This window comes from Papaver somniferum, unplaced genomic scaffold, assembly GCF_003573695.1.
Source record: "Papaver somniferum cultivar HN1 unplaced genomic scaffold, ASM357369v1 unplaced-scaffold_133, whole genome shotgun sequence".
In the NCBI taxonomy this organism is placed as follows: Eukaryota; Viridiplantae; Streptophyta; class Magnoliopsida; order Ranunculales; family Papaveraceae; genus Papaver; species Papaver somniferum.
Genome location: NW_020622492.1, coordinates 3577560 through 3596304, shown reverse-complemented (window position 1 = coordinate 3596304; position 18745 = coordinate 3577560).

Here is an 18745-nt window from a genome sequence, read left to right as displayed (position 1 = left end):
AATTGAATTCCTAGAAAATATTCTATTTTTACTGCAATATTTCATTACTTCAATTCACGGCTTTTGCCAGCAGAATTTCATGGATTAGTAATAAATATTCAACTTTCTGGCATTTGGGCCACCACCCCGTAAGGCCCGAGAAAATGGTGCGAGTGTACTTAGCAATAATGCACGAACGAGCACCCAAAAATATGTACAAATGAGCATCCAAAAATATGGACGAACGAGAAAATATGAAGAACTAAGGAATAATAATAAAAAATATGAAAGAGGCATCACGTGACCGGGCCCACCGACCGGCTGTCCATGCCACGGCCTTGGCCGGTCCCACGCCTCTCCAATTCCTTGTTCTACTATTATTATGATTTCCCTCATCTATTGAAACTCCCTCGTTCGAGAAAACTCTTGGTTTTCCATATTTTTCCAAATATTTCTCAACTCTCCAAAGACCTAGTCCCACGACTATTAGATTTTCTTTTATCAATAATATTAAAATAACATTATTTTAAAAATAACCAGCACTGAGAGAGGCATTTTATATTATATTGAAAAGAAAAAAGAGATTTGTTACAAAGTCGGTAGTAGGAAGCCTAGCAACAAGATGGGCAAAATATTTTAAAATAAAATATTGGACGCACGCACGAGGATATATGGAGACCTATGCAAAATTAAAAAGGGAAGCAAAATAATAATAAAAGAAAAAGAATAACATGCGCACAGGACGGGGCCTACCGGCCGTCAGGCAATGCGCTGGTCATGGACGGTCCCATGCCTCTCACTTTTCTTTTTTCTTATTATTATTATTTCTCCCACATCTCTTGAAACTCCCACGTTCGAGCAAACTCTTGGTTTCCATATTTGTCAAATATTGCTCAAATCTCCATAAAAGAAAAAAAAAAGTCAAATGGCCCCACGACCGTCCAGGCTTCTCACGACAAATATTAAAATATTATTATTTTAATATTCTTAAAATTTTGGACGTGCGAGCAAAGTCCTACTTGCTCATTCATGCAAAATTGAGAGTTTCAGTCAAGATCAAACTCTTCTGAAAATCCAAAATATCGCTCAAACGGCCAACAAAATACCTGAGATTTTCAGGAATGGACACGCGAGGGACATGGTGGCCCGTGCACCACCATGACCGGACCTGTCCGACCCCTTGTCCATCATGACCGGTCGGTCCCACGTCTCTCCATTATTATTTTAGTAATAATTCATATCTTTTCATAATTATGGAATTATCATTCATGGACATTCCTCCGCACGCTCGTACGTCCGTTCTCCACCAATGGCCGACTCTCATTCCCATTGGTTGGTCGATATTTCTTGACCCACATTGGACGACTCTCCATCCAGGGTTCTCTAAAATTAGGGTTTCGAATTTACGATAATTTAATAAATGTTGAAAACTTTTATATTGATCCAGCAATCAATATTCATAATTAATTTTCGGTCCTGCTACCAACATTTTTGATTGCTCAACCGTATGAGAGCACCCTCATTGGATGGCCATCAACTTGGACGATCTTCCAATACTTCATTGAATGTTACCCAATTGGACGTTCGATTGTCTAATATTCACGAATATTTTAATCCTTTGTTATTCAACATATCATGACATAGTAGATCAGGAATGAGCACCCTAGATAACTCAGAACTCAGCAACCACTGATTTCCTGTCGAATGCTCGACATACCATAATAAGTCCATGATCGAGCAATCTCATCTGACGCGCGTAGATCCAAATTATCAGAAAATCATTATTACCTCAACTGGTAATATGATATATCACAATTCATCAAGACCCAACGTCTGTGCATTATTCTGTCCCGGAAGACATCATGCTCAATTCATGAGTCTCAAAGCACATCACATTCATCTGTTATGGTCGAATCATCAAGGCTAAGACTCGTGGTCTAGTCAAATCAACAATTGACCAATTAAATACACGTCTACCTTGCAAACTCCACATTCATGAGACATCAATCATGTCACATGGGGGGATATTCAGTAGGGTTTTGGTCTGGCGGCCTACGGCACGTGTGTACACCTACGATGAGAAATGTGAGTAAGACGTGCAATCAGTTGAAGGAGTTAGAAAAGTAGTGGATGGACAATCAACCAATTCTTCCATGCACGTAGAACCGGTTTAACCACGATTTCCCACTTTCTCACTCTTTCACTCCTCTACAACCGTAACACTTACTGGAGATCAATGTGTTTACTATTTCTGCAATATAAATAAGTTCATCAATCCACGCTTGAACAACAACAACTCAAGTTATCAGAACTTATATTATCTGAATTCAGCAGTTCACTAAACTTGCAGAACTCTACAACACATACACCATTTTTCAATAATCATTGATCTCATACATCGCAGCTTCCTTCCTAAAAATCGACCCTCATCCCTCTTTATGACCTAATTGACTATGCAATGGCATTGTGCTGGTTTAGGCCGGAGTCATACAGATTGATCTCTTGAACTCAAATCACTCCCGTGCAGTGCATCTGTTTGTTAAATGTATGTGCAATTTGCTCGATCGAGGAATTGCTCGTCTCTCCACTTTTCCTCAAAAACCAACAAATCGTCTTCATCCATCAACAGTAGAGCCTACCTGAATCAGTCATGAAAGTCTTAATCGACATTTAAAAGTGTTTGGAACATGCGACTCACATGGAAAGTCGCATGTGTAATTAACAAACTTTAGGGAAGCTCGACCGGCCCTCTTTGAATGGTTGTCGGGAACTGTACAAGCAAGTCGTGGACGATGTTATCGTTCCATCTAGGAGAGGGATGATCGATAGTGGTCACGGCACCTCATTGGTCGACCAACATCGAGTCTAAACCGGTCAAATCATCTAGCTAAGTTGAGTACTGGTCGAGATCAATCCGCGATTAACATGGGCGGTTAATTCAATTTTAATGGGATTTTTAGGGCCGCTCGACTAGCCTACTTTGGATAGCTATTGGGAGCGAAGCATGTAGGCTACAAGCATTCTGATTGGCCGAAATAATAGAAGGGTGACAGGTGGTCACCATGGAGCTTGCTCGATCGAGTATAGAAACAACTAAGCTAGTTGAATCGGTCGGCCAAGTTGGATGGTCGTGATCGTTTTGTGACTGAGTTGGTCGGACAATATTTGATTCTTAATATAAATAGGGAGATCGACTAGCCTACTTTGGTTGACCATTGGAAGCGGAGCACGTAGGATACGAGCAACCTTATTGGTCAGTAGAACAAATGAGCAACACGTAGTCGTTGTGGCACCTGATTGGCCGAGAGTAGAAGGCGTTAGGTCATCTAAATTTACCGGCCAAGTTGGATGGTTGTGATCGCTTTGCGAATGAATTGGACGTAATAAAATTAAAGCAGTTCGACTAGCCTACTTTGGAGCGGAGCATGTTGGCTAGGAGTGATGTGATTGGTCGATAAAAGAGAAGGGTGTGAGGCAACTAATATGGGGCATGCTCGGAAGGCCATATGAGGCGCGAAGCATGTTTGATTGGTCGTACAAGTGGCGCAGTCGAGCCCCTCCCATGACTCACTTAGTCAGTCACGGTTTTCTTTTATTTCCAGTTTCCTTTTTAGGGTTTTGTACCCACGAGCCTCATAATGCATTAATTCCTAGCTTTCCTAGACTGAGTCTCGACCAATAGGAATCGAGATATCGTGCTTGCTCTAATTTTAGGGAGAAAATAACTAAATTTTGTGTGTTGACACAAAATTGTTCAAATAACTGAAGTTTGTGCATTGACACAAAATTGAGTACATTAATTGAATTTTGCACGTTTGCGCAAAATCATTAAATACTCTTGTGAGTAGCGTGATGGCTACCTGGTCTTGTTGGCAAAGCTTGCGGTTCTTTTGATCAGGTACCTTTTATTCATATCTTAGTTTAGACACTTCATTGAATCCATGTTACTCAGTTAAGAATGAACATGGATATCAGGTCAGTATTAAGAGCTCAGCTGAGAACATAACATTAAATAAGTACTCAGTCGGATTTATACTAGTGAGCAATCATCTATGAGCTTGAGTTTTCATGATAAAATATTAGAAACCTGGGATTATTGCAACATGCACCAATACTGTTCTAATAATTTTACATATGTAGGCACTTCATTATGTAGTGAATACTGTTATACGTATATATATATATATATATATATTGAGTTCAGCCAGGCAAAGCTCATAAACATAGTTATATGTATACAAGAAGAGAGGCATAGGCTCTCCCCAATTTTCTTATATCTCTTAAATTCCTTACGGAATATAGACATGTCAAGGTCTACTGCTGCTGATGCCAGTTCAGGTAGACAGACCTTTACAGTTTTCTCCCTAAGTTAAGAAAAGAACGCATCAACAATTAGACATTATACTAAATCACTTAAGAGAATTTGTGTTTCTTTGCGTAAAAGGAGAATTCCGTTCTACGTACAACAAGAAAGGAATTTGATATTCTTTTTCAACTGCGTGGTTTTAGTGGATTTTTATTAGAGAGAGTAAGAGCGAAAATAATTTTTGTTGTGGAGTACTCCAGCGCTATATTTTCGATCTATTCTTGGTGCCATTTTCACACTAGATGTAATAATATCACCATATTAAAAAAAAAGTGTCGTGAAGACTCTGGACGTCTCCTTTTGACTGAGGCGATTTGGAGTTTGACTTTATATTCTTCTCAGAGTCTTGACGGTTTTCATGGCACCACCACCAGGTGGTGTTGCTGGTTCGTTCAGTAAAGGGTTTAACCCTCTTCTATCATCTCCCATGGTGGTTTAGGGATCTGCTCAGGGAGTGAATTCAAATATTGTGGCACAAAAGGGTGTTATGGAGGAGTTTCCACCTCTTTTGGGTGGGAAGGAGGATCAATCTAGGGTTTCTCCGTTTCGATCAAACTCTGGATCGACTTCAAATTCATGGGCTGAGATGGCTTCTAAGGCTAGGAATGGTCAATCGATGAGAAAGGAATAGACTATTTCTTATCGTGCTTCACAAATCTTCAATGTTAAGAAGGCTTCTGTTGCTTCTCTTTCTGATTTTTCAGAGGATATTAAATAATTTGAGAAATTGGTTGTGGGTGCTTTTGTTGGTCGTCGATTACCTTTCTATTTTGTGAAGAATTCGTTGAATAGGATATGGCGTTTGAAGGGTGAAGTCCATATGACTTTACACAGTGATTCTACATTTGTATTTGAGTTTAATTCTGATGACGATAGACAAGAAGTTCTTGAGCAGGGACATGTTTATATTGTTGGTAGATTGTTTACGATTCATCCTTGGTCTCCTATGGTGGAGAAAATGATAGAGGGTTTGAAAACTATTCCAGTGTGGTTTACCCTCAAGAAAATTCCTATGTTCATGTGGAATCAGAAGGGGATTAGCATCATTGCTAGTTATTTAGGAATTCCTTTAATGATTGATAGGAAGAATCTTGAGAGGTCTAGAATGAATTTTGATAGAGTGTGTGTGAACATAGATACTTCTTGTGATTTTCCTAGTGAGATTCCTGTTGTTGATGGTGTTTTTTAACTTAGGGTGAAAATTGTAAAACCTTACATCTGATGTGACGTCACTCCGTAAGGAAGCGGAGCCATGAGTGTCAACCTTTCCACTGGCACACCTATTGAACCGGTTCAATATATTTACATGAAATTTATCCATATTGGACATGTAGCAACCATCCCAGGTGACCTGTAAATTTCGGCACCTCGCCAATACAAGAATCAAGATCCTAGATGAATTGTTCACTAGTATAGAGCCTAATGAGTGTATAAGCTCCCAGCTGCATTACTCACAAATGCCGGAAACTGCTGAGTATTTTTCTTGTGCTATGATCCCCAGCAGAACCCTTAACATCGGTATGGCATGACGGATTTATGTTCGCTCATAGCAGAGTAGCATGAACCTCCAAGTACCAAAGTTAAGGTCATTGCACAAAATGCTCAGACGGAAAGCATGCTGCATTCTGTAAACAAGGATTTTTGTGGCAGCATACAAAATCCAGCCAATTATTGTGATAACTCACAAAAGGCTCATGAACCTGACTAATTTGCAGAAATTAGGGTTTTTGCTCCCTACCAGTACAATTAGACCGCACTGGTCGAAATTATGCTCAAAGCAACCAAGCAAGTGACCCGCCACAGATTATCGGGCGCAAAACCAGAAAAATTGCCCTACTAAAGTTGGTTTCCCAAAACCATGCCCACATGCTAACGGCATGCCAAACAGGCTAGACGCACATGCCATGCCAATCGGCATGACCGAACGTGCCAAACCCTAATTTCGGCCACAGTGCCAAAACCAAAATTTCGGCCACAGTGTCAAACCCTTATTTGGTCAAGGCAAAAAATCCCGGCCATGCCGCAATGTCACTGGCGCGCGCTCAGAGCGCCACTATGCCATTATCAGGTGATGAGTGCCAAATATTGTATATATTTATCCCTTTTTGTTGGCATTTAACTCATCTTTTATGCATTAATTCTACATTTTATCCCATATTCTGTATTTTCATTGTTTTCAAGAATAAATATTTTTATTAATTAATTTTTCATTTTTAGGTAATAAATAAAGTCTGGATGACTTGCGGAGCAAAAAGAGAAGAAAAGTAGTGAAAAGCCGGAAGAAATCACGCAAGGAAGCCGCGAAGAATGGTGCGCACAACCTCATTTTCTACACACAAAAACGCCTCCGTTCTCAGCCATCAGATCAGTTCTCAGAAGCATCCGACGGTCGCTCCTTCATAGAGCATCAAAATCTGAAGTCTCTGCCAAGCACCACAGCGCTGAAATTCCAAGCCTTCAGATTAGATGGTAGTTGAATCCAACGGTTGCTCCCTTGTTGTTCATCAAAGTTTGATATCTCCGCCTTACACTACAGCACCTAACCTAATCTAGCACCGTTCGTTTCGTTGTATCCCTTCATCCGACGGTCGCTCCTCGCTTGCCTCCGCATCACCGTCCGATCTACCTACCAGATCCACATCTCACGGCTTAGTCTTGCTGTGCATCAAACTCTCTACACTTGCCTCACACCCAAGTGTCGAACACCCTAGACCTCAAGCCAAACAGACCCTATCCCTAAAAATATCGATCTCTCCTCCCTCTTCTCCCCCATTCCTCTGCAGAAAACCCACGTCCGCCACCGTACACCACCACCTTCTCCACCTCTGTCACCTCCATATCCGCTACCACCAACTCTCCACCTGCTCAACCACCGAAACCCTTATCACTCTAACATGCCTCTCACTTCTTTTCACTGTTTTCCCCTAGTCTAGGGTTTTGAAAATAGAGAAAAAGCATTGATAGACATGGTAGAGAATTAGGTGAAGCTAGAAAAGAAATCAAGGTATGGGAAAGGCACCAGGAGAGTCAGAGGAAGAATGGGTCGAGTTTAATTTGATGTTGCTACATCAAATTAGGTAAAAAAATCAAACCCTAGTCTACTGTTAATTTGGGAATTTTTTTTGGTAGAACCCTAATTGTGTCTGTGGGTATAAATAGCCTTGTGGGTGTTGTTGTAAAACTTTATGCTGGACTAGCCAGTGTCCAGAACTTAGTTCTGTTAATTTTAGTTCAATTTTATTTCAATTTCAATTTCATTTCTGTTCATTTCTGTTCATGTTCATTTCTGTTCAATTTTAGTTTCTTTCCCTGTTTTACATTCCCTGTTTAGTAGTTTAAATGTTTGTTATGCTCCTGTTAATGTGCTTGTTTTAATTTCATGTTTATGTTCCTGTTAATGTGCTTGTTTTCATATCCTGTTGATGATCCTGTTAATGTGCTTGTTTTGATGCATTGTGTTGATAAGTTCCTTTGATAATGTTCCTGTTATGTTCCTGTTAATGCTAGGCTAGAAGCCTTTGAAGCACTGAATTGATTGAGTAATGGAAGAAATCAGTGCTCATAGCAAGCTGATTATCTTGCCATTCCATTTTTGTGTGCTTAGGATGCATTGTGTTGATTGAGCATTGGGAGAAATTAGTGCTCATAGCAAGCTAATTCTCTTCCCATTCTATTTGTATGCCTGTATTCTTCCCTTGGCCTTGCATAGGCTCACCTTCACCATTTCACCTTCACCATCTCCCCTGCCCTTGGCTGAAAAAGCCTTGGTTTGTTCCATTTCCTCCATTGTTTCCTTGTTACTTTTGTTTTCCTCCACTGTCATTGATGTTCTTTGTTTTGTTTTCTTTGCTATTTTGTTAGTCTTCTTTACTTCATTGTCTTTGCTTCTTTACATTTTATTTATTGCATTGTCTTTGCTCCTGCTACTTCAACTTCTCCTGCTGCTGCTCCAGCTTGCTTCTCTTGTCCTGTGCTACAGCCACTGCTGCTGCTGCAACTGAGTTTGGCTCACAGCACAAGCCCAGTTCAGTCCACAGTTAACTCCAAAGGCCTAGTTACTCTCAGGTCAAAAGCTAAGCCCAGGAACAAAGCCCAAAAGCCCAGCTCATTGCTAGGGTGAAGCAAAAGCCCAGATCACTGTTAGGGAGCCCAAGGCTCAGTTCAGTCCATCTGTAGTCCACTGAGCCCCAAGCCTAAGTTTAAGACCAAAGCCCAAGTTCATTATTAAGGCCCAGTTCAATTCATTTCAAGACCAACTGAGTCCAAGGCTCAGTTCAATTCAAAGGCCCAAGGCCTAAAGCACTTCATCATTACAAACAAAACTAAGCCCAAAGCAAATTTAGAGCCCAAATAGCTAAACACTCCAAACACACCCAGTCTCTGTGGATCGACCCGTACTTGCACGAGCTACAACTGACGACCGTGCACTTGCGGTATTACTGTAGGCCCGCGTTTTTATTACGCTTAATTTTCACGCTTTCCCGGGCCCACCATCAGGCGCCAACAGAAGGCAACCATAATCAACGGCTACCCTTCCTCATGAGATGCAATCTCAGCCATTCAAGTTCACCACTGAACTGGCAAACTGGTGGCAAGTTTCAGACGACCAGTCATGACAAGCCTAATAGCATCACATGATATTCTCCTACGGCAAGTCTCTTGATTTTGGCTCACCAAACGTAGCAAAGTGCTACATTTTTTCCACAGAAAACACTCGAGACATCAAACATGTCACAAACTGGGGGATGCTCATCAGGGTATTGGTCTGCGGCGTGCGATACGCCGGTTACAAGAAAGTGTCATAAAGCGGGCGGTTAGTAATGGCAAGAAGTAATGGTGAAACGTATCCTTCATTATGGACACATCAATTCCAGGAGTTAGCCGTTACTCTCTTCTTCCACCACTCGATCTTTTCCACTTCCTACAAGACCAGGGTACGTTTTGTTGCGACTGGTATAAATAGGTCTCACCTATTTCCACCAAACAAGAAGTTTTTGGTCAGGAGAACGATACTACATTCAGAAATCACCTGACAGCTTTTCATTCAGCTTGCCAGTACAATTTTCTGATACGATTCGTAAAACATCCACACCTTCAGAATCAACTATTCTGGTCTCAACACTTTCTTCGCTTCCCTCACCAAGACTAACCCTTCTCCTTCACTTTGTGACCGAAGCAAGTCTGGAACGGCCATTTCTTGGTTTAGGCCGTATTTGTACAGATTGATCTCTCGAATCAAAAGTACTCCCGTGCAGTACATTGTTTAGGGTTTAGACCCATTTCTAACCCACACACGTGAAATTACCGAAATCAGCAGAAACCGTTTTCACCCTCAAACACATGTGGTTATAGATGGATTTGAAGCTTTCAGTGTTACAGTTGAGTGTTCTTAGAAACCACCCAAGTGTAATGGATGTAATACATTTGGATATTCGAATTCAAAGTGTCATTTTGCTCAACATGTTGAGGTTGATAAGAAGAAGGTGCACTCTGTGCCTAAAGCTCAAAGAAGTGAATGGGTTGTAAAAACAAATAAGAAGGATAAAGGGGTTTTTATTGGCTCAGGTCATGACCATGTAATTGTTGAGGAGGTTATGGATGAAGAAGTAGAGGAGCAGAGAGTTATTGCTGATTAATATGATTACCCCACTTAAGGAGATGGAGCCAGAAGCTAGGAAGAGACTCTTTACTGAGAGTGGGATTGATCTTGGGTTTAGTAACATAACATGTGACCAAGGAAGTTTAACTGTAATTCCTACCAGCAATGCCTTTGAGGTTCTCATGGACGTTACAAAGACTACCAATGATGTAGTAAAGGAGAGTGAGAAATCTGAGATTCCTTCTTCCTCAGCTGAGAATTTGAATCCCAGTTTGGAGAATCAAGGCCAGAATTCTTTCTCTGTCTTAGGGGGTAATAGTGTTAAAGCATATTACATAAAGAAGACTCATGCTATTGTTAAGAGTATTCATCATATAGGTGCAGATTTGAAGAAGCCTGCTAGAGGTAGGAAATCAAAACCTCTAGCAATTAATGATGTTTAACTTAGGATGTTGGAACATAAGAGGGCTTAATGACCCTCTTAAACAAGTAGAAGTTAGATCTTTAATTAGTATTAATTAAGTTGTCTGTTTTGGGCATTGTTGAGACTCATGTGCAGTGCCATAATAAAGAGATAATAAGTAGGGCCATTAGGCCTGACTGGAAGTTTGTAGATAATTATATCAATAATAATTCTGGAAGGATTTGGGTTGGGTGGAACCCTGTGTAGGTTAATATTTCTGTTCTTTTTTCTTCTGATCAAGTTTTATTTGTTGAAGTTCTTCCTAATATGAATTTAAAGTTTGTAGTTGGCTTTGTCTATGGAAGTAATGATGCAGTTGTTAGGCAGCAATTGTGGGATGATGTGCAGTGGTTTACTTCTTCTATTAGATTACCTTTTATGTTGTTGGGGTACTTCAATTCTATCTTGTTTCCTCATGAGAAGGTTGGTGGAACTTTTTCTCCTCAAAACTACTTGGATTTTTGGAATTGTACTCAGAATTGCCACTTATTTGATCTTGCTTATTCTGGATGTTTTTATTCTTGGTTGAATGGTCATACTGAAGATACTAGGATTTTGTCAAAATTGGATAGGGTTCTTGTTAACTTGGATTGGGTGAGTAGGTTTTATGATTCTAAAATTGTCTTTCTTGAGGCTGGAATTTCTGATCATTCTCCCATGTGATAATTTTTATTTTTGAAAATCGTCACCATGGTCCTCCTCCTTTTAAATTCTTTAATTTCATGACTGAGGAAGCTTATTTTTTGGAGATGATTATGAGTGTTTGGTAAGTACCTATTAGGGGAAATCCCATGTTTGTTTTTGTTACCAAATTGAAGAAGGTAAAAGCTAGAATTATTTCATGAAAGAAGGAAAGATTTGAAAATATCCTTGCTCAAGTGGAGTGTGCTTAAGGTTGAGTTGAGGGCTATACAACACCATATTCCGCAACACCCTCTTTATGTGGAGTCTGCTCAGAAGGAGAAGACTGTTATTAAATTTTATGCGAAAATTACTCGTTATGAAGAATCGGTGGCCAAGCAGAAATCCAGAGTTAAATGGATGGATCTTGGGGATTCAAATTCTCATTTTTTTCATAATTCTTTAAAGGAAAGATACTCTAGGAACAATATCCTCACCCTTTTATCTAGAGATAATGTTTTGCTTAAAGAGGATGTTAATATTTCCTTGGAATGTATTAACTTCTACTCAACTTTATTTGATGATTCTTCTAGCTCTTTTCTTGGTGACCCTGTTGTTTTTATTTTATTCAGTTTGATAGTATTCTTAGTGAAGAGGACAGGCTTAATATTTTTAGACCTGTTACAAGGGATGAAGTGGTGGTTGTTTTGTCTTCTATTGGATCTAATAAGGCACCGGGATCAGATGACTTTTCTAGCTCGTTCTTCAAGTTTTGTTGGAGTATCCTGGGTGATGATTTTACTGTGGAAATTCAGAACTTTTTTAACCATGTTAAGTTGCTCAAGGAGGTAAATAGCACCTTCATCACACTAGGTGCTAAAAAAGAAAATCCCAACTTTGTAATGGATTATAGACTCATAGCTTGTTGCAATGTTCTATATAAATGTATCACTAAGATTATTTCCTTGCGAATGAAGCATGTTCTAGGAAGATTGATTAGTGCCAATCAGTCGGTTTTTTTTCTCGGGTAAATCCATTCAGGATAATATGTTGGTATCCCATGAGATGTTAAGAAACTATCATAGGAAAGCGGGGACACCTAGATGTGCTCTCAAAATAGATCTCAAAAAAGCTTATGATATTGTTAGTTGGAGAGCTATGATTACTGCTTTACAAAAATTTGGGTTTCTTGATATTTTTATTGAGTGGATTAGGTGTTGCATAACTTCTCCTAAGTTTTCAATTATGATTAATGGAGCTCCTTATGGTTTTTTTGGTGCCAAGAGAGGGTTGAGGCAGGGCTGCCCTTTATCCCCCTATTTATTTGTGATGGTGATGGAGATTCTTAGTGTATGTTTAAAGAAGCAAATGCAAAGTGGTGAGCATGGGTTCCATCCTAAATGTCAGAAGACTTCCATTACGCACTTATGTTTTGCAGATGATATGCTTGTATTCTTTCGGGGTGACCTTCAGTCAGCTTCCTCTCTTAATACTGCCATTCAACAATTTAGTACTTGCACTGGGCTTGTTATGAGTAAGGAGAAGACGTATTTGTTCCACTCAACTGTTCATGAGGTGAATCTTCATAATATTCTCTCTTGTCTTGATTGTAGGGTAGGTGAACTTCCTGTTAAATACTTGGGTCTGTCCTTACTGTTTTCTATGCTTTCCTTTAAAGATTGTTTTCCTCTCATTGACAAAGTTACTAGTCGTGTCAAATCTCGGAAGTCAAAGTATTTATTTTATGCTGGGAGACTTTAACTCATTAAAAGTGTTTTAAATGGCATGGTCTTTTACTAGTTGTATTGATTTATCTTACCTAAGAAGGTTATTAAGTGCTTAAATTCTATTTTCAAACGTTTTCTTTGGGCTGGGGATGATTTGGATAAAAAGGCTAATTGTCCTGTAAGTTGGAGTCAAATTTGTTGTTTTTATGATGAAGAAGGTTTGGTTGTTAGGGATATTCAGATTACCAACAAAGTTGCATGTATGAGGCACGTGCGGAACTTAGTGGCCGATATCAATTCTGTTTGGACTGACTGGATCAAAGCGAATTTAATTAAAGATAAGAATTCTTGGAGTATGGAGTGCCCTCAAGATGCTTCTTGGAGTTGGAGACATATTTTGGGGCAGAGAGAGGAGGTTGATAATTTTATGAGGATTTATATTGGAATTGGTAAATCTGTTTCTTTCTTGACTAGAAATTGGAACCCCTAATGGCAGGTTGGTGGATTGGGTACCTGAGGAGATTGTTCACTCCATTTTCTTAGACAGAGATTGTAGAATTTCTGAATATATAGAGTGTGATCAGTGGAGATTGCCACATACTTCTGATATTATGGTAAAGTCTATCTTTGAAAAGATTGGGTCTGTGTGTGTGGATTCTTCTGAAGAGGATAGGGTGGTGTGGGCTCCTAGTTTTTCTGTAAAATTTACTATTAAGGATACTTACAAAGCTCTAAGGACTAGATATGCTCCCCCTGTTTGGTTTAAATTAGTTTGGTTAAAATAGCATATTCCCAAACATTCGTTTATTACTTGGATAGCTTTAAATCACATATTGAAGACTAAAAGTAGGTTTCATAGTTGGGGGTGGATGTGTCTCCTACTTGTCTGTTGTGTAATCAGGGTATTGAAGATGATGATCATCTATTTACACAATGTCCTTTCTCTTCTCAGATTTGGCAGGGATTACTTATTAAAATGGATTATATGACAGGCCAGGGAGTTAATTGGATTGAAGAGATTAAATGGTGTGTTGATTCTTTTGTGGGGTCTTCTATCATTACCACCATTAGGAAGCTTACTTTTAATAGCCATGTCTATCATATTTGGAAGGAGAGGAATGCCAGACTATTCAAGCAGACCAATATATCCACTGATCAGGTTGGTTGGCTTATTATTCGCGACATTCAACTGAAACTTGCCACTCATGATTTAGCTGTTGAGGATAGCCCTTTCTTTCATATGTGGAATGTCAATTGTCTTTTCCAATTGAAAGTGGAACTTAGATGCACTTGGCTAAGGCCTGAAGGGGATACTGTGATGATCAATACAGATGGGTCTCTAAGGGATACTTTGGGAGGATTTGGTGTTATTCTTAGAGATGGCCCTGGGGTTTGTCTTATTGTTGTTGCTGGGTTTAGCTTGGCCATATCTGTTCTTGGTCATGAGCTACAGGTAGGGGTGCACATACCCTACCCATATCCGTCATTTCTACCTACCCACCACTGATTTACTCGTATTCTACCCTACCCGCTATTTGACGGGTAGGGTGACGGTTAGAGATTTCTTACCCGCCTTTAAACGGATAGGGTGACGGGTAAAGGTCAAAATTATCCTATCCTACCCGCCTACCCGTCTAATATCAAAAAGACCAAGTAACCCTTTTATTGTTTTTTTCGCCTGCCTATTGTTTTGTTATTTTATAAGATATTAGGGGTGTAATGTAAACTGGCCTTTTCGTCTACCTATCTTTATTCTCTTCTTTCTTCTTCTTCCTCAAATCGAATACAGAGTCATAGAAACCCTTTCCCAGTGCTAACCCTAGACCTTACGCTTCTCGAATTCATGTTCATCTTTCAAGGTCTCGGTTAAAACCCTTCACTAAGTTGGTTCGTTTACACCTTAATAATCTAATTCCGGCAAATCTGATGAAGAAGTTATGAACTGACGTCCAATCTTAGGTAAGTCCATATTAATCACATGATTATCATATTTTTTTTTGATAATCTGAATGGATTTTTCTTTTTATACCTGAAGTATGTTGTATTGCTTGGTGGTTTCATTTGTATTTGAAGAAATTATTTGAAATCAGTTGAGTAATATGATTGCCATTATGAGAAATTAACATGCATGTTAACTGATTGATGAAATTTCTCATAGGAGTTTAGTTTGTTCCACATGGAGGACGAAATCAAGGTTAGAGTCTTGATTTTCTTTTTATTAGTAACTGATTTTGAAATTTTTATGAAAAACCCTATACTACTGAAATAGAACGCAGGAATTAGAATTCCTCTTATTTCTTGTTTATTTTGTGATTGATTTGTATTTCTTTTGGTTGGGTTTGTTTGCTTTGTTATATAAAATCCTAATCCTAATTAGAGTATGAGTGATTCACTTGAGTTGAGCTTGATATCTCAGAAGAGTTTAGTACTAGCATTTCCCTTCTTCTTCTCTTATTTTTTTTGGGTTAAGAAACAAATTACGAATTTCGTGACAAGCCACTGCGACAATATTAGGGTGAACTTGCAGATTTTAGACCACTAGGCATGTTTTGATTTATACGGCAAATTCTGAAACACAAATTCATGTCACGGTGTAGTTTTGGGTTACAATAGTCCACACCTCCATACTGAATTAATAGCAGAATTTGTGTCTCAATGAGTATTTTAACAACCCGACGTCTAATCACATAATCGTGTAGCTTGGATGGATGAAAACTTGACAAACTTAATCGTCCAATCATTTAAGAAGAGGGGAAATCCTAGTCCTTGGCACGAACCCCACGTAACCACTATGATATGGTAAGAGTTTGAGTGAATATGATTCAATGTAAATGGCCTAGTGGGTTGTCAATGAAACTACAGGGGACACATTCAATTCTGGAACCTATGGAAATTTAGTTAGTGCCCTCAATTTCCAATTGATTTCAATCACATTGAGTCCACTTCGCATTAAAAATTATAGTAGAATCACATTGCCGTGTGGCTATCCTGATTTATTGTATATTAGCTCTTTGCTTCATTTATTTGATTATGCATAAAGGGAGTTCTTAAGAGAAACAGTAATGGTGACCATTTTCCTTCAATTGCAATCTGCTTAGGCTTTAAACTCTTAAGCATCGTTATCAGCAAGGTAAGTTGTTGAGTTCTTCATGCACATGACAGTCACCAAAGGAAAACCCATGAAATTGTTTTGTAAGAGAAAGTTCTGACTCTACATATTGAAAAGTTGATCGTTGTATTGATTTCATGCTCATCCATCACCTATACTACTCTTCATCCACATAACGTACGAGGTGTCCTTTTGGTCGCGTAAACTGGTCATAGAATATGAACTGCTGCTGTTAAAATTGTTGCTTGTAGGTTACGAGTTCTCTGCAAGTAGAACAGAAAACTAGCTCAAATATTTATGTCACGACATGATGTGTCTTATCTATCTAGTTTTTGGAGAATGAATTTGATATAGTAGACTTTGGCATTTAAGGAGCGAAAGTAAGGGCATAAAGTGCAAAATATGAGAAGTATTTTTTGAAGGATTAGGACCCAAACTTAGTGAAATTGCCAAATGTATCTACTCCGTATGATTTAAGCAGGCAGCACAGAACATTTGTAGGCTTTGTATATTACTGTAGCCTCTAAATCGTACTGGGCAATATTTGATTTCCTCTCTCGTTTACATGATCCGTAAATTACTTAGCTGCAGTTTGAGAAGTTCACTTTACACTGTAATAGTTAGTATTTGGCACAAACATTTATGTTCTATATTTATCTGCTGTTATGAATATACTTAATTAAATTAGTTAGCTGCAGTTTGAGAAGTTCACTTTACACTGTAGAAGTTTACTTTAGGATCCGTCAATACGACTAATGAATATTTGTTTTTCTGGATTTTAATGAATTGTCACAGGGGTTTTACCCCATACATTTAGTTAAACTTTTCCCCCTATGCTAGTTTAGTGTGCAGCAGGCAACAGGCACGTAGTATAATGCGAAATAGAACATTGATAAATATTAGTCTGCAGTTCCTGTACCTCCTTAAGAAGTTTGCAGGTCTACCTACCCTGTCAAAATTATTGTCTCAATTTTTTTTGTAATTTGTACAATTAATCACTTCCGTATTGTGTTTCGTTGCTTCCCTTGCTTCAGCCTCTTGTCGTTGCTGGTCTTTGGATAAGTTGTTGGTCTTTGGATAAGTTGCAGTGTATATAATGCAAAAAATTAGAATCTCTCTTAACTATGAATACTTAGTCTTAATCACTCATGTTTCAACTGTTGTTATGCAGCTTTATTTGGTGATCTTAGTACGTATTCCATCATCGTAGATAATGATTGAAGAAGAAGGTCATATGAAGAGCTTTTGGTGATGATACTGCTATATGAAGAACAAGGTTACGTGAAGAACATGAAATTATGCTGGGATTCATCGTCGATTTTGAATAGAGTGGAACACTTGTTTCTTGAGACTACAAATGGATTTGTGCCTGGCAGGATGCTTTTATTTGTTCCCTTTTCCCTAGTTAGATTGGCAGTACCACTGAGTACATATTTAGATAGGCTGAGTATTTTTTTTTTGCTTTTTGGGAAGCATTTTTTGTAACACAGTCAAGGTAGTAACTATTAACCAGAAAGTCCAGAACATAGTAGTAAATAGGAACAGAACATAGAAGGAAGAAAAAAAACGGTTATACCCGCCACCCTATCCTACCCGCCAATTGATGGGTCGGGTAGGATCTTACCCGTTTAATGACGGGTAGGGTGGCGGGTACAAAATTTTTTACCCGCCATTCAGCGGGTAGAGTGGCGAAATAGGCCATATGCTACCCATTGTGCAGCCCTAGCTACAGGGGGTTGAAGCAAGGATGTTGGCTGCTATTCACAAGGGCTTTAAAAGAGTTCATTTTGGCTTAGATTTTATAGTTGATGTTACATTGTTGAACAGCGAAGACCCTGACCCTCCTTGAAATGTGAGGTATATCTAGAGACATATTGTTAGATTGCGAAAGCAATTTGATTGGATAAGGATTGGGTACATTTATCGTGAGACCAACAGAGCTGCTGATTGGCTTGCTGGGATTTATCCTCCATCAGTTTTTGAGATCATCGACCGAGAGCCACTAGGGAAAGAGTTTGCTAGTATTCTTACTGATGATAGTAGTTACAAAGTTTACTTTCAGTTGTAATTTGTTACTTCCTAGTCTGTTCTAGGTTGTTTTCTGGTTCTTGCTCTTGTTTTTTCTTTCTTTGTTGGGTTAGGGGCCCTTAATCCCTGTTGAATATGTCAAAATTAAATTAAAAAAAATAATCACCATAATAGATTCGGGGCCATCCTATAGTTTGAAATTGATTAAACTGATTATAGTTCTGAATGTGAGATGGCCAGTATAGAAAAATCCTCTCCGGCCTTTACCAAAAATAAATAATATGCCCGTACTGTTTCCCCACGGGTAGGCCTGTCAATGGATACCGATTTTCCGTTATCCGATACCGATAATCCGTTAGCCGTTACTGCTACCATCCGACATAGCGGTAAACGGATATCCGATACCGATAAGCTAACGGATAATCCCTTCTTAACGTAACGGTAGTGGCAGAGCCTATTTCCGTTAGGTTTAGTTCCGTTATCCGCTAACGTGCGTACTGCACGTGTAAATTTTTATACGTTATGTATTGTTTGGTTTATCTCATCTCATTCTTCTGTTCTTCACTTCGAGTTTCGACACAACAGAGAAGTTCTCAGAGAGAAAAAGAGAGAAACTACGGATGCTGAATCAAGCATCGTCTTCTCTGCCTTAGAAATCATCATCTTCTCTGTGTGATTACTGATTAGAAACTAGGGTTCTCTTCTTCAATTTCCTTTGAGTTTAATTTAAATCTTCAAAACTCAATTTCAATTTAGGGTTTCTGAAATTAGGGTTCACAATTTCAGATTTGTGAAATTAATCATGTCCCAAAGCGAAAGAGGAGCATCAAACCATGTTGGATCTTCACAAAAT